General features: G+C 44.7%; 1 protein-coding gene across 1 annotated transcript in view; it reads left to right on the forward strand.

Annotated features, from left to right (window-relative positions):
• ZFYVE28 (zinc finger FYVE-type containing 28) overlaps positions 1–12,940 on the forward strand; it is an 89,133-nt gene that overhangs the window by 15,839 nt on the left and 60,354 nt on the right. The window lies entirely within an intron of this gene.

A 12,940-nucleotide genomic window follows, 5' to 3' on the forward strand; every position in this document is an offset into this window, starting at 1 on the left:
ATCCAAGGTTGGAGTTAAAATCGCAGGAAGAAACATTAACAATCTCAGATATGCAGATGACACCACATTGATGGCTGAAAGCGAGGAGGAGCTGAGGAGCCTTATGACGAAGGTGAAAGAAGAAAGTGCAAAAGCTGGGTTGCAGATAAACCTCAAAAAAACCCAAGATTATGGCAACCAGCTTGATTGATAACTTGTAAATAGAGGGAGAAAACGTGGAGACAGTGACAGACTTTGTATTTCTGGGCGCAAAGATTACTGCAGACGCTGACTGCAGCCAGGAAATCAGAAGACGTTTACTTCTTGGAGGAAAGCAATGACAAATCTTGATAAAATAGTTAAGAGCAGAGACACCACAGTGACAACAAAGGTCCGCATAGTTAAAGCAATGGTATTCCCCGTAGTAACCTATGGCTGCGAGAGCTGGACCATAAGGAAAGCTGAGCGAAGGAAGATAGATGCTTTTGAACTGTGGTGTTGGAGGAAAATTCTGAGAGTGCCTTGGACTGCAAGAAGATCAAATAAGTCCATACTCCAGGAAATAAAGCCAGACTGCTCACTTGAGGGAATGGTATTAAAGGCAAAACTGAAGTACTTTGGCCACATAGAATCATAGAATCATAGAATATCAGAGTTGGAAGGGGCCTACAAGGCCATCGAGTCCAATCCCCTGCTCAATGCAGGAATCCACCCTAAAGCATTCCTGACAGATGGTTGTCCAGCTGCCTCTTGAATGCCTCTAGTGTGGGAGAGCCCACAACCTCCCTAGGTAACTGATTCCACCGTCGCACTGCTCTAACAGTTAGGAAGTTTTTCCTGATGTCCAGCCGGAATCTGGCTTCCTTTAACTTGAGCCCGTTATTCTGTGTCCTGCACTCTGGGAGGATCGAGAAGAGATCCTGGCCCTCCTCTGTGTGACAACCTTTTAAGTATTTGAAGAGTGCTATCATGTCTCCCCTCAATCTTCTCTTCTCCAGGCTGAACATGCCCAGTTCTTTCAGTCTCTCTTCATAGGGCTTTGTTTCTAGACCTCTGACCATCCTGGTTGCCCTCTTCTGAACACGCTCCAGCTTGTCTGCGTCCTTCTTGAATTGTGGAGCCCAGAACTGGACACAATACTCTAGATGAGGCCTAACCAGGGCCGAATAGAGAGGAACCAGTACCTCACGTGATTTGGAAGCTATACTTATATTAATGCAGCCCAAAATAGCATTTGCCTTTCTTGCAGCCACATCGCACTGTTGGCTCATATTCAGCTTGTGATCTACAACAATTCCAAGATCTTTCTCGTTTGTAGTATTGCTGAGCCCAGTGTCCCCCATCTTGTAACTGTGCATTTGGTTTCTATTCCCTAAATGTAGAACTTGGCATTTATCCCTATTAAATTTCATTCTGTTGTTTTCAGCCCAGCACTCCAGCCTATCAAGATCACTTTGAAGTTTGTTTCTGTCTTCCAGGGTATTAGCTATCCCACCCAATTTTGTGTCATCTGCAAATTTGATCAGCGTTCCCTGCACCTCCTCGTCCAAATCATTAATAAAAATGTTGAAGAGCACTGGGCCCAGGACTGAGCCCTGCGGCACCCCACTCATTGCCTCTCCCCAGTTTGAGAAGGTTCCATTGATAAGTACTCTTTGAGTCCGATTCTGTAGCCAACTGTGGATCCACCTAATAGTTGTTCCATCTAGCCCACTTTTAGCTAGTTTGTTAATCAGAATGTCATGTGGTACTTTGTCAAAAGCTTTGCTGAAGTCAAGATATATGATGTCCACAGCATTCCCACAGTCCACAAGGGAGGTTATCCTATCAAAAAATGAGATCAAATTAGTCTGACAGGATTTGTTCTTGACAAATCCATGTTGGCTTCTAGTAATCACTGCATTGATTTCAAGGTGTTTACAGATTGACTTCTTTATAATCTGCTCCAGAATTTTCCGAGGGATGGATGTCAGACTGACTGGTCTGTAGTTCCCAGGTTCCTCCTTTTTGCCCTTTTTGAAGATAGGGACAATTTTAGCCCTCCTCCAGTCATCCGGCACCTCACCCGTCTTCCATGATTTTGCAAAGATAATAGACAAAGGTTCTGAGAGTTCTTCTGCTAGCTCCTTCATTACTCTTGGATGCAGTTCATCGGGCCCTGGAGATTTAAAGCCATTCAAGGAAATTAGGTGTTCTTTGACCATTTGTTTATCAATCTCAAACTGCAATCCTGCCCCCTCAACTTCTGCTTCACTTTTTCCAGGGGGGTCATAGACCTGCTTTTGGGAGATGACAGAGGCAAAGTAGGAATTGAGCACTTCAGCCTTTTCTTTGTCGTCTGTTATCAATTTGCCATCCTCATTAAGCAGGTGAACCACCATTTCTTTCCTCTGTCTTCTACTACTCACATATCTGAAGAAAGCCTTTTTATTGCTTTTAGCATCCCTCGCTAATCTCAGCTCATTCACAGCTTTAACCTTCCTGACGCCATTTCGGCACTTCTGCGCCACTTGTCTGTACTCTTCTTTTGTAGCCTGGCCTTCCTTCCACTTCCTATATGTATCCCTTTTTGGTTTTAGGTCATCTCTAAGCTTTTTGTGGAGCCACATTGGTTTCCTCTGTTGTCTTCTATCTTTTCTCCTTGTTGGAATTGTTTGTAACTGTGCCTTTAAAATTTCCTTTTTTAAATACTCCCACCCATCCTGCACTCTTTTTCTCATTAGGCTCCCTTGCCACGGGACCTTACTTATTATAGTTCTGAGTTTATTAAAATCAGCTTTCCTAAAATCCAGAGTACGTGTATGGCTACGCTCAACTTTTGTCTCCTTCATAATCATGAATTCAAGTATGACGTGGTCACTTTCCCCCAGAGTTCCCGTAACTGCCACTTTATCCACTAAGTCATCCCTATTGGTCAATAACAAGTCAAGGATTGCCGATCCTCTAGTTCCTTCCACCACTTTCTGTAGGAGAAAGTTATCACCCATACATGTCAGGAATTTCTTGGAAGGGCCGCTTTTGGCAGTAATGGTCTCCCAACAGATATCAGGGTAATTGAAGTCCCCCATCACTACTACATCACACTTCCTTGAAACACTGGCAATTTGTTTCTCAAAAGTTTCATCCTCGTCGTCTCCTTGATTGGGTGGTCGATAGTAGACTCCGATTATCATATTCTTTTTATTCCTAGCCCCATTTATTTTAATCCAGACGCTCTCGACGGGGCTCCCAGTCTCATCCGCCTGTATTTCTGTGCAGGGATAGGTATTTTTAACATATAGTGCAACTCCACCTCCCTTTCTATTTCTTCTGTTCTTTGAGCAAGTTATATCCTTCAATTGCTATATTCCAGTCATGGGAGTCATCCCACCAAGTTTCAGTTATACCTATCAAGTCGTATTTGCCTTCATGTAATAAGAGTTCAAGTTCGTTCTGTTTGTTTCCCATGCTCTGGGCATTAGTATATAGACATCGAAGACGATGTGTTTTATAGTCTGGCTTTGTTCCTACATTGTTGCGGACACTATTTTGGGGCACTATTGGAGTTGTTCTCTGTACTGTGGTGCCTTGGCCTTCATCCATTGTTGCCTTGAAATTTACGTCTCCCGCCCCCGTAAGATTCAGTTTAAAGCCCTCCAGATGAAGTTCTTCATGCTGTGGCCGAACTCATTCTTTCCAGCCCTTGTGAGGTGCAACCCATCCCTTGCCAGCAGTCCATGTTCCAAGTAACGTAGCCCGTGGTCCCAGAATCCAAAACTCTCACGACGGCACCTTCTCATAATGAGAAGACAGGATACCCTGGAGAAGTTGCTGATGCTAGGGAAAGTGGAAGGCAAAAGGAAGAGGGGCCGACCAAGGGCAAGATGGATGGATGATATTCTGGAGGTGACAGACTTGACCTTGGGGGAGTTGGGGGTGGCAACCGCCGACAGAAAGTTCTGGCGTGGGCTGGTCCATGAAGTCACCAAGAGTCGGAAGCAACTGAAAGAATAAACAACAACGAGTGGGGTACCACAGGGATCAGTCCTGGGATCAGTCCTGGGCCCAGTGCCCTTCAACATTTTTATTAATGATTTGAATGAGCAGGTGCAGGGAACACTTATCAGATTTGCAGATGACACATAATTGGGTGGGATAGCTAATACTACAAACAAGAAGGATCTTGGAATTGTAGATCACAAGCTGAATGTGAGCCAACAGTGTGATGTGGCTGCAAGAAAGGCAAATACTATTTTGGGCTGCATTAATAGAAGTATAGCTTCCAAATTGCATGAAGTACTGGTTCCCCTCTATTCAGCACTGGTTAGGCCTCATCTTGAGTATTGCATCCAGTTTTGGACACCACACCAAGAAGGATGCAGACAAGCTGGAGCGTGTTCAGAGGAGGGCAACGTGGATGATCAGGAGTCTGGAAATAAAGCCCTAAGAGGAGAGAATGAAAGAACTGAACATGTTTAGCCTGGAGAAGAGAAGATTGAGGGGAGACATGATAGCACTCTTCAAATACTGAAAAGGTTGTCACACAGAGGAGGGCCAGGATCTCTTCTCGATCATCCCAGAGTGCAGGACACGGAATAATGGGCTCAAGTTACAGGAAGCCAGATTCCGGCTGGACATCAGGAAAAACTTCCTGACTGTTAGAGCAGTACAACAATGGAACCAGTTACCTAGGGAGGTTGTGGGCTGGCTCACAGTAGAGGCCTTCAAGAGGCAGCTGGACAACCATCTTTCAGGGATGCAGATGGGGGGTTGAGCAGGGGGTTGGACTCGATGGCCTTATAGGCCCCTTTCAACTCTACTATTCTATGATTCTAAGCTTATTTGTTTCAGTACAGTTCCACATACAACCCTCCTTACTCTACCCTCTAGACCAAACTATCTCTCCTCCCTTCACTCTGTTCCCCAAAATAATAAAACACACTGTTCCTACACTAAATCTACACCTTCTCTCTGACTGACCCAAAACCCTTCTCTTCTCACTCTTCACACACTTCTTATTAACTGCTTCTATTATTATTTATTTATTTATTTATTTATTTATTTATATAGCACCATCAGTGTACATGGTGCTGTACACTTCTCTCACTCCTGCTAACCACCAAGTCTAATCTTTGAACCACCAGCCAATCAGCATTTATTCTTACATCCTGGTCACTCACTTCCCCTCCTGCTAGAATTAACTACGTAACAACCTTGTTCCAGCAGTATAGACAGCAAATACATTTTTAAACTGCAAACCTTATTAAAACAGTACAAATACTTACATTATAAAACAGGCATTAAACAGCAAAACATCACAGACAACCTTTCAGGTACTAAAAGAGTGCTATCAAGTCTCCCCTCAAGACTAAACATACCCAGTTCTTTCAGTCTCTCCTCATAGAGCTTTGTTTCCAGACCCCTGATCATCCTGGCTGCCCTCCTCTGAACCCCATCTAGCTTGTCTGCATCCTTCTTGAAGTGTGGTGCCAAGAACTGGACACAGTACTCTAGATGAGGCCTAACCAGTACTGAATAGAGGAGAACCAGTACCTTGCACAATTTGGAAGCTATACTTCTATTAATGCAGCTCAAAATAGCGTTTGCTTTTTTTTTGTAGCCACATCATACTGTATAAATACTTAGCTAATTCCCTTGCAAGGTAGGCGCATGCTTTGCAGCAATTAGCTCCAGTGCCTCTTTATTCTGCAGAATAAACACTGTTTGAACCACACTTCTCCTTTCCTCCTTGTGTGCTGAATTGGACTTGGTACACCAGGGAACGAGCTATTTTTGCTACAACACTGTTGGCTCATATTCAGCTTGTGATCTACAACAATTCCAAGATCCTTCTCGCATGTAGTATTGCTGAGCCAAGTATCCCTATCTTGTAACTGCATTTGGTTTCTTTTTCCTAGGTGTAGAACTTGGCATTTATCCCTATTAAATTTCATTCTGTTGTTTTCAGCCCAGCACTCCAGCCTATCAAGCTCACTTTGAAGTTTGTTTCTGTCCTCCAGGGTATTAGCTATCCCACCCAATTTTGTGTCATCTGCAGATTTGATTATGTGTTCCCTGCACCTCATCGTCCAAGTTGTTAATAAAAATGTTGAAGAGCACTGGGCCCAGGGCTGAGCCCTGCAGTACCCCACTCATTACCTCCCCCCAGTTTGAGAAGGTACCTTTGATTAGCACTCTTTGAGTCCGATTCTGTAGCCAACTGTGAATCCACCTAATAGTTGTTCCATCTAGCCCACTTTTAGCTAGTTTGTTAATCAGAATATCATGGGGCACTTTGTCAAAAGCTTTGCTGAAGTCAAGATATATGACGTCCACAGCATTTCCACAGTCCACAAGGGAGGTTAACCGATCAAAAAATGAAATCAGATTAGTCTGACAGGATTTGTTCTTGACAAATCCATGCTGGCTTCTAGTAATCACTGCATTGTTTTCAACGTGCTTACAGATTGACTTCTTTATAATCTGCTCCAGAATTTTCCGAGGGATGGATGTCAGACTGACTGGTCTGTAGTTCCCAGGTTCCTCCTTTTTGTCCTTTTTGAAGATAGGGACAACATTAGGCCTCATCCAGTCATCCGGCACCTCACCCATCTTTCATGGTTTTGCAAAGATAATACACAGAGGTTCTGAGAGTTCTTCTGCTAGCTCCTTCATTACCCTTGGATGCAGTTCATCGGGCCCTAGAGATTTGAGCCAAAGTATCTCTGAAGACTGAAAGTTGGCTAGCCAGTAAGTTTAGGGTCTCAACTTTGAAGATAACTTACTGCAGGTATAGCTGTTAACTGTGAGTAGTAGCCAGGGGCATAGACTTCTCAATTTTTCAAGATTTGGGGCTGGGTCTAAATCTGAAAAAGGGGGCTAGGCTTATTTGTTTACATTCATGTTTTTGGAAGCCATCCTTCATCCTGAGATGTTATACCTTTTCTGGAGCATTCCAGCTTTCCCTTGTTTCTTAAGGTTTCCCCTGGTTCAGAAAGCTCTTGTTTATTATTATCATTGGATGTTTTTAGGATGCTTTTAGGATGTTTTTTAGGATGTTTTAACAATGTATACTATGTTTTTAATCAGTATTTTATGTATTTTATACTTACTGTTGTTCCCCGCCTCGATCAAAATGGAGAGGCGGGTAAGAAATATTTATTATTATTATTATTATTGTTGTTGTTTTCTCATGCACTAAGTCTACAGCTGCTACATGTGCAGCTGCTCTTGCTTGAGAACTCTCATCCTCTGCAAGAAGATGTTGAGATGTTATTTTCTCTGTTTATTCCTCTTGGGTTAGGTTTCAAAATGAAGGCTAAGCAATTTATCTATGCTGTAGCCCACCAGAGCAGTAGTTATTCTGCTGCTTCATCAACCATACTAATGCTACTTCTTTACCAGTTCCTGGATCCTATCCCAAACTGCTGACTTGCCAATAATAGCAATACACAAACACACACACACTTTCCTACATTCTTAGCTTTATTTCAGCTGCCGGTGAATGGCTTTGTCTCTTCTTCTTCTTCTTCTTCTTCTTCTTCTTCTTCTTCTTCTTCTTATTTATTTATATAGCACCATCGATGTACATGGTGCTGCACAGACCACACAGTAAATAGCAAGACCCTGCCGCATAGGCTTACAATCTAATAAAGTTGTAGTAAACAATAAGGAGGGAAAGAGAATGCAAACAGGCACAGGCACCGGGTAGGGTGAAGCTAACAGTATAGAGTCAGAACAAACTCAAAGTTTAAAAGCTATAGGGAAAAGAAAAGTTTTTAGCTGAGTTTTAAAAGCTGTGATTGAGTTGGTAGTTCTCAAGTGTTCTGGAAGAGCGTTCCAGGCATGAGGGGCAGCAGAGGAAAAAGGACGAAGCCGAGTAAGGGAAGTGGAGGTCCTTGGGCAGGCGAGAAGCATGGCATCAGAGGAGCGAAGAGCACGAGCGGGGCAATAGTGTGAGATGAGAGAGGAGAGATAGGCAGGAGCTAGACCGTGAAAAGCTTTGAAGGTCAACAGGAGAAGTTTATATTGGATTCTGGAGTGAATTGGAAGCCAATGAAGAGATTTCAGAAGCGGAGTGACATGGTCAGAGCGGCGGGCCAGGAAGATGATCTTAGCGGCAGAGTGGTGGACAGAGACCAGCGGACTGATGTGAGATGAGGGGAGGCCAGAGAGAAGGAGGTTGCAGTAGTCCAACCGAGAGATAACCAGTGCGTGAACGAGAGTCTTGGCAGAAGAGACAGACAAAAATGGTCGAATCCTGGCAATATTATACAGGAAGAAACGACAAGATTTAGCTACTGCCTCGATATGAGGAATAAAGGAGAGCGAGGAATCAAATATAAAGCCAAGACTACGAGCTTCCTTGACCGGAGGAAGCGTGACATCGTTGACAGTAAGAGAGAATGAGAGGTGAGGAGAAGGTTTAGGAGGAAAAACAAGCAGTTCAGTTTTTGCCATATTGAGTTTCAAACGGCGATGAAGCAGCCAGGCTGAGATATCTGAAAGACATGCCAAGATACGATCGTGGACATCAGGAGAAAGTTCCGGAGATGAGAGATATAGTTGTGTGTCATCGGCATACAGGTGATATTGGAGGCCGTGAGATTGAATGAGTTTACCCAAGGGCAGCATGTATAGAGAAAACAGCAGCGGGCCAAGCACCGAGCCTTGCGGAACCCCTACTGAAAGGGGAAAGGAGGAGGACGAGCTGCCGTTAGCCGACACGCTGAAAGAGCGACCCTCTAGATAGGAGGCGAACCAGTTATAGACAGAGCCACAGAGTCCAAGGTCATGGAGGGAATCTAAGAGAAGATCGTGATCAACCGTGTCAAAGGCTGCAGTTAGATCAAGGAGAATAAGGACGGAATAATGGCCCTTAGACTTGGCAGTGAGAAGATCATTGGTGATCTTGGTAAGGGCTGTTTCAGTGGAATGCAAAGGACGGAATCCAGATTGAAAGGGATCCAGAGCAGAGTTACTAGAGAGAAAGTCAAGACAACGAGAGTAGACCACACGTTCCAGAATCTTTGAGACAAGGGGCAACAGAGAGACAGGTCGGTAGTTAGACAGAGAAAGTCGATCAAGAGTGGGTTTTTTGAGAATGGGAGAGACGGTAGCATGTTTAAAAGCAGAGGGAAATGAGCCAGAGGACAGAGAAGAATTAATGATGTGAAGCAAGGACGGGAGGATAGCGGGGATAAGATTAATAAAGACGCGAGAGGGAATCGGATCACGGGAACAAGTGGAAGGCTTCGACGAGCGCAGTATTTTAGACAGTTCATCAGCTGAGACTGAGGGGAACGCCGAGAGAGTTGCAGGAGGAACTGACAGGTGAGGAACAGGAGCTGGAAGCGGAGCAGAGCTGGCCAGATCGGAGCGAATAGTTTGGATTTTAGCATTGAAGAAAGAGGCAAAGTCATTGGCAGACAGAGAGGCGGGGAGAGATGGTGGATTGGGTTTCAGGAGAGAATTGAAGGACTTGAAGAGCCGCTGAGGGTGTCTAGCATTTGACTGGATCAGCGTTGAGTAGTGCTGCTGTTTGGCCAGTGAAATGGCAGAAGAGAAAGAGGAGAGAACAAATTTGTAATGGACAAAGTCCGCCAAGTCCCTGGTCTTACGCCACAGGCGTTTGGCTGCCCGGGAACAAGAGCGAAGATAGCGGAGGAAAGAGGTGAGCCACGGTTGGGCTTGAGAGGGGCGAACTATCCGAGTTGTAGATGGAGCAAGATTATCAAGAGTTGAAGACAATGAGGAGTTAAAGGAGGAGACGGCTGAGTCCAAGGAGACGGCTGTGAAGACAGAAGGAAGAGAGGAGGCTAGAGACTGAGAGAAAGCCTCATAGTTGATAGAATGCAGGTCACGACAAGGGCGTGAAGCGGGACGTGAAGGAGGGGGATTGTGAGTAATATTGAAAGAGACTAGATGATGATCTGACAGAGGAAAGTCAACAATAGAAAAGTCCAGGACAGAGCAGTTCCGAGTGAGGACAAGATCCAGACAGTGTCCAAGGGAATGTGTGGATGCTTCAGAGCAGAGCTTAAGATCGTAAGAGGAAGATAAGGAGCGAAATCGTAGAGCTGCAGCATCGTGAGGGTCATCCACATGGATATTGAAGTCACCCAAGATCAGAGTAGGAGAGTTGTCAGAGAGGAGAAAGGACAGCCACGAGTCCAGATCAGAGAGAAATTTAGAGGATGAGCCAGGGGGGCGGTACAGAACTGCAACCCACAGTCGCAGCGGAGCGAAGAGTCTCACCACATGTGCCTCAAAGGAGGAGAAACAGTGTGAAGGTGGAATGGAAAGAGGCTGTCTACCACCCACCCAGAAACCATGGTTGTGCAGCCACTTGCTGACCTCCAAAATTGGATATTGGCTGGAATCTAAAAAAATGCATGCTATCTACAAACTCTGGCAAGTGGCGTTAATGAACTAATAACGATGAGGCTCAGGCTATGAGGCAAATTAACTTTTAAGGAGCATTGTGCGGGACCAATAATCAGAGGGGGAGAGAGGGAGAGAAACCTGGTTCACACAATCACCACAGTAATGCGTGCCAGTTTGTTTGAGAGAGAAACAACCCTGAAATTGTTTCACCCTCCAACAACGCCTGCTGGTTGGCACTACTCAAACCCTCCCTGCCCAGACAGAGAAGAGGCAGCCCTCCTCTCCTTCCAAACAGAGAAAAGTGTAGTTCCAGGGCTTCTTCAGATGAGCATTTTATCGACTAGCCATTCACAGATCTTTGTGGGTTATTTTGATGATCTATTTCCTGGTTTTAGCATTGTAAATTAATCCACAGAAAAGCTGGGTTTTTTAAAAAAAATATGACTGTATTTCCTGTGAAGTGCAGGAAAGTTGCGCTATAAAATGCCCACTAGAGGGCGCTGTTCCCATCAATCTGTATGGGCCACGTGGTCTCTGCTGTCATTCCCCATATAATTCCAACTCGTTCCCAACACGGAAGAAAGCAGGAAGCAAGAGCGATGGTACGCAACGGTGAGGAAGTGTGGTCTCCCCTTTCCCCTGCATCTGAAGACGTTCCCAGCCAGATCAACACTTTCCAAAGCTGCATTCTTGTGAATGAATGGTGAGGGGGCTGAGAAAAAGAGAGCAAAATAGTATGGGGATGTGATCTTCATAGCAAGGGTGGTTCTGCCAGTCCACTGCTAGCATCTGCCTCTGACACATGTCCTCTAAGGGAAAGCAGCCCTCAGGGAAGAACAGAGCAAGTGTTTGAAATGCAAAGTTTGCATTACAGTTGGTAGATGAGTCTTTGTTAAGCAAATGTATAATGTGTTTTACAGCCTGATTGTATACATGTTTAGTGAGGAGGGGTTTCAGATGCAGCCCCTCCTCAGATGAAATAGTGGTGGATGGGACAACCTTCTGTCAGGGATGCTTTAGGGTGGATTCCTGCATTGAGCAGGGGGTTGGACTCGATGGCCTTGTAGGCCCCTTCCAACTCTGCTATTCTATGATTCTGTGTGATTGTGCAGCCAAAACCATAAGAGCAGTATCAGCGACAAAGGCTGCAACTCTAATGGTTGTCTCTCTGGAACCACGTAGGATTGAGGGGAAGGGGCTAGGGGTCTGCAGTTTTTGGCCAACCTTGTCAGGTTCCTACCCCTCCCCCCCCACACACACTCACAGAAAAGGCAGGTGGGGAGCATGCCAGCTTAGGTGAAGCATACCTCATCTCCAAGCAGCCAAGGATGCTCCCTTTTGCTGTTAGGAAGCATGCCACCTTGGTCACCAGTGTGTTGCCCCACCAGACTTTTCCATAGGAAAGCCTGTGCTGAGCCTCATCTGCAGGTGACCTATTGGTTTACTACTCTGAAGTAAGATGCACTGGATATCTTGGCCACAAACCAACCCCAACTTTGGAGCTTTGGATAGTAGCACAGTTGATAGCAAGCATCCTTGTTGCCTGTATGCCTGAGTGTGCTTTCAGACATGCAACCTTGACACTTGAAGGGATCTTTTAACATAGGGCACTGAGATCCCAAAGCTATGTAACCTAAGGAGAATTTTTAGAGATTGAAGACACAATTGCTTAACCCAAGAGTTATTTATTGAAAAGAATTAAAGACATACATTCAAGAAATCAGATCACAGCAATAGGGTTTTTAAAGGATCACTGTATTCTAGTTTTAATGATTAAGACAGGCACATTGAAAACAATGCTTTGGTGTAATTGACTAGCAGAGGAGAGGAGAAGAAGTTTTGGTGATGGAGATATGGGGAGTGGATTTCGGGACTGGCAGGGGAAGGAAATAGAGTATGGTAGCAAAGTAGGTGAATGAAGAGAGATGCAACAAGCAAGTTGCTTATATCTGAAGAAAGAAGTAAGGAAAGTTGACTGGGTGATGATATAAGAGGGTGGAACCTGGTTAGATAGTAGATGTGTTGGGAAGAAGTTAGTAAGGGGTTGGTTACCTCTCCATATCTGCACGATTTCGGGTGCAATGAAGTTGAAGGCAGTGGGGTGCCCCTTCAGCCATGAAGGAAGAAAGAAGGGGGGATTTCACAAGATTTCTCTTGTGGGAAAGAGTGAGGCTTCTCTTGGTTCAAAGAGACCTCTACTTTTGGGCTGTCATCAGGTGTGAATGTTTACCTGTTTGTCTGAGCCCAGAGGAAGGAAAGGTTTAATTTCCAAAGAGCATTTTGATAAGCCGTTCTTTAAAGATTATGACCATTGTTTAGGTTTTCATGATTAAACTCAGTTTTGGGGCATACAACCCATCTCCTTGTTGTTTATTCGTTCAGTCGTTTCCCAGTCACGAAGAGTCGGAAACGACTGAACGAATAAACAACAAGGAGCTGGGTTGTATGCCCCAAAATTGAGTTTAATCATGAAAACCTAAACAATGGTCATAATCTTTAAAGAACGGCTTATCAAAATGCTCTTTGGAAATTAAACCTTTCCTTCCTCTGGGCTCAGACAAACAGGTAAACATTCACACCTGATGAGTGGATTTCC

The sequence above is a fragment of the Elgaria multicarinata genome, chromosome 5 (genome assembly GCF_023053635.1).
Source record: "Elgaria multicarinata webbii isolate HBS135686 ecotype San Diego chromosome 5, rElgMul1.1.pri, whole genome shotgun sequence".
NCBI lineage: Eukaryota > Metazoa > Chordata > Lepidosauria > Squamata > Anguidae > Elgaria > Elgaria multicarinata.